Here is a 4,018-nt window from a genome sequence, read left to right as displayed (position 1 = left end):
TAGGCAAGTCCTGCGTGGAAAAAAGTATATGATCTTCTTCATTCTGATGTTTGAGGAGAGGTTTATATTTATGGTTGGTGACTTGATATACATTTTGTGACTCTAATTTTTCCATGCCTTCATTGAAACCTTCAAATCTTATAATCCAAATCCAGATCTGTTTTGRTAGGACAAGCTCCATTTTTTCTCTCTAGATACATAATTGAACAAGTGAGGTTTTCCTTTTGGCTTATTAGCACCTCATATCTGCCTCAGATTTACAAGAGAAATGAGCCAAGGTCTCAATCCGAAACTGAAGCCAAACCATTTACAAGATAAAGTAAGCCACATATTTAAAATAAAGATAACCATTTAGGTATACATTTTCTTTTGACAATATTATTAGCTAAAGACCTTCTTTCCTTCAGTATATGTTGGCATGAAATTATTTCCCTGTGGCTTCTAAGTCATATGGGAAAATGGCGATAGGAAAATATCTGGAGGTGGTTTTCACCAACTTAATCAGCAAAATCTGAAACATGCTTTCCTGCTACCTGCATTACTACACTGTCTGCAGACTATCAGGTTTCTTCAAGACTCCTTTTTCAAGTTTTTCACAGAGCAGTTCAGGTCATCAGCTCCTACAATTCCAATAGATAGATTCATTTCGAAGGGATTATTGTAACAACGTGGTAGAATGCCATATTGTCTCCTTCTTGCAGCTACTAATCTGTTTGCTTTCAGAGGCAATTGATCTTTTTGAGATTCTTCTTCCTCTCAGTTTGACAGAAATCTGTTAATGACGAAGCCCTGAGTGTTTTCTAAATGCAAGGTGTAATGAACTTGGAGTCCCAAGCCTGAAGCCACAGTCTTCCCACTGTTTGTTGCTTGCGCTCAGTAAACATCCCACTGATATATTGAGATGACTCAGCTACACAGCATTCACCTGCCAGCACCAACTCACTGGTCTGGACTTGTGAGTTTTTCCAGATAGCAAACATGCATAAAGAGCAAAGCCATTTATAGACCTGGTGATTATAATGATGCATGGGAACAAAAAATAGATTTATAACAATCATAACATCCAGGACAGCAATACAAATAATGAGGATAAAAAACAGGGAAAGATAAATACCTGTCTGGAAATATGACTACTACTGAATCAATAAGCTGATGTCCCACCAAAAGCACATCATTACAGATTGAAAGCCCTCTGGTATCTTCCAGYCTGCCTAACAAAAGTGGTCCTTTTTCTCCAGTTTCATGTACCGATAAAAGTTGCAATGACCTATTTCTGTTAACTGCAGAGCTGTTTCTGCACCACTGTTAACTAATTATTTTTAAAGGGCAAACTAGTCATATTCCTGTAGGACATAGCCGACTATTAGTGCATATATTCACCATGCTAGGTTTATTAGTAAAAAGAATAAAACCTGACTTTTTAGTTCCTTTTCCTATTACAGCTTGTAAACTCTGCTACAGATAGTGAKAAATTAAAAGGACATAACTTTTAAAAAATAATTTTGGGCAGTGTTCCTTCCCTGTTATGGCATGTAGTCATAACCGTGGTTCTTTTAAACACGGCTGAGAACAGTTTGGTTGTAGCATGGACAAGTGTTTATTACAGGGTTGTTGCCTCGTCCTGTGATTCTGTGCTCTGCAAAGCACRTCTTAACTAATTCCCAAAGGCAAAGTGGCAGCTCTGCAGAGCACTTGTGGAAACATTGAAACTGCAGTTTAAGCCTTGTAAAAATGTAGCTCTTCTCTGAAAAGTGACACTAAAAGTGGCGTTGTGGGGGATCCTGTATTTATTGTCTATTTGTGATTTCCAGATCAAACATGCTAAGTACAACTATGTAGTTTCCCCCAAACATCTGCAGCCAGACCCCAGTGAGATCAGGAAGTTAAAAGTTTCATGTTCAGGTGTYGTAAGATGACGGTCCCCTTAGCATCTGTCCAAACCTGCTGCCTTCCATGAAACAGATATACCTTSGCCCCCTTTCATTTAGATGAATGAGCTTAAAGAAGACCTGTTTTCTTCTCATTAAACTGTGTTAGGTTTTCTACTTCTGCTGGGAATAAAATCTATTTTCCTGCAGATCAGCAAATCTGACTCTGAATACAAATATATCTGAAGCAAACCTGTTGAAAAGATGCTACTTTTCTAACCATAACCACATGTTAGGCCAAACAATATTACCAGCTTTTTTTGTTTCCTTATCTGGTTCATGGCATAAAATACTATGATCTCTATAAAATTCAGGTATGAACAATATTCTGTATACATATTAACCTATATAAGAAAATGCTTATGAGTTACTTTTTTATTTCTCTAGAGACCCAGCTGTCGTGTGTTTAGGGCTGGCACTAGTGATGAGAATACACAGTTCAGCCCAAAGTCCACTGAAGTTCAGTTACACTACAGGAGCTAGATATGGGTTTGCTGCTTTGCCTTCTGTTTTTCCTCATCGATGAGTAGCTTTCATGGTGCCCATAAATTCTGAGCCAGCACTGGAGTTCCCAGTGAGGAGCAGGACACATTGCCATGTCCCAGCACCCAGCCTCTGGGAGGATAAAGCTAGTTGGCCTAAGTAACATCTGCTGATGGGGCCAGTATTGTGAGTACCCTTGGAAGTTGGTCTCTGTATGAAGAATTCAGCTCTCTGGTATAGCTACCCTTATATGGTCAAAGATGTCCATGTAGAAAATGGTCTTCTCCCCACCTCACCAAGAAAACATAGAGGTAGATCCTCAGTTACTGTCAATCAGCACTATTCCACCAAAGCTAATGTGTCTCCCTACATCTGGCAATAGGTTGATTAATATACCTAAGAGTAGACATTAAAGTAATAAAAGCTTTTAGAAAGATTACAGGAACAGTTACAACATCTACTCAAGGTGCAAAAATAGGCAAGTCGTGTCTACTACCCAGCAGAAGCCAGCAACACTCTTCTGGGCGGTGAGGTTTCCTTCTAGTTTTCACATAGCCTCTTACAAAGAACTTATCACTAATTCAAGTGCCTTTGAATTTTTATTGTGTTGCCAAGTATACTCAGCATCTGTTTCAATTTTAGGGTATGCTTGATGGGGTGTTCAAATGGTTACAGATGTGCGAGGAGGCACCGGCAAGACTTTCTTTGATGAAGAGCACGGTTTCCTGACTTTTTGTGAAACAACATGCAAGCTTTTTCCACCTCCCTCTTTTGCCAATCCCGCACAGCCTTGTGACGCAAAGGGGGCAAAACTGCACAACTCAGAGCCAGTGTGGGCCCCAGATTTCAAATGCTCAAGAGCTGGGCTACGAAGAGCTGAGGTTTTGGTCTGGCCTGTGAAAAAGAAGAGAAAACCATCTGTGAAAATTGGATGCATATCTGGGTTTGGCTTCTACCCTGGGATCCCACAGAGGCTGAACTATGGATGATAACCACTATCTGAACGTCTGCAGGTTGGGAGAAGAAATAGTTTCTCTGCCCCTTTGTACAGAAGCTGCTGCTCCGCTGCAGCACCCCGTACGCCGGGTGCAGGCAGAGTCCCGGTTACCAGAGCTGCTCCAGGGAGYGCTCCCAGAGACCTGCTCGTCCTGAACACTTGGGCCCTGCTGCTTCACAAAAATGCCCTTTTCTCCCTCAAAGTGCTGCATGGCAGCGGTGGGGGCCAGGGCAAGATCTCCAAGGCTCAGGAGAAGCACAGGGCCCTGAGAAGGGCTTCACCGGTGGATGAGGGTTTGCCAAAGGCACTAACACCTCCTCTTTTKTTTTAGACTCTGAATGTCACCCAAAAATCACAGTCCCCCCGCATGTGCGAAAGCCCCGTGTCACCGCCTCCGGCCTTGCAGAGCCCCTGGGGGGCAGCAGGGACCCCGGGGCGGCGGGACGGCATGCGGTGCCACTGCAGCAGCGGGGCTGGGGAACCGGCAGGGCTTCTCCTTCCCCACAGCCTCCCCCCAGCCCCGCTCCGCCGCCCCGCAGGAGCCGAGCGGAGGGCGCCCACCCGGGGGCTGTTTCTAAATGCCTCTGCTGCAGGCCTGCTCCGAGCCAGC

Source organism: Rhea americana, unplaced genomic scaffold (assembly GCF_003343005.1).
Source record: "Rhea americana isolate MKP2758 unplaced genomic scaffold, rheAme1 scaffold_0, whole genome shotgun sequence".
In the NCBI taxonomy this organism is placed as follows: Eukaryota; Metazoa; Chordata; class Aves; order Rheiformes; family Rheidae; genus Rhea; species Rhea americana.
This window is presented reverse-complemented; position numbering follows the sequence as displayed.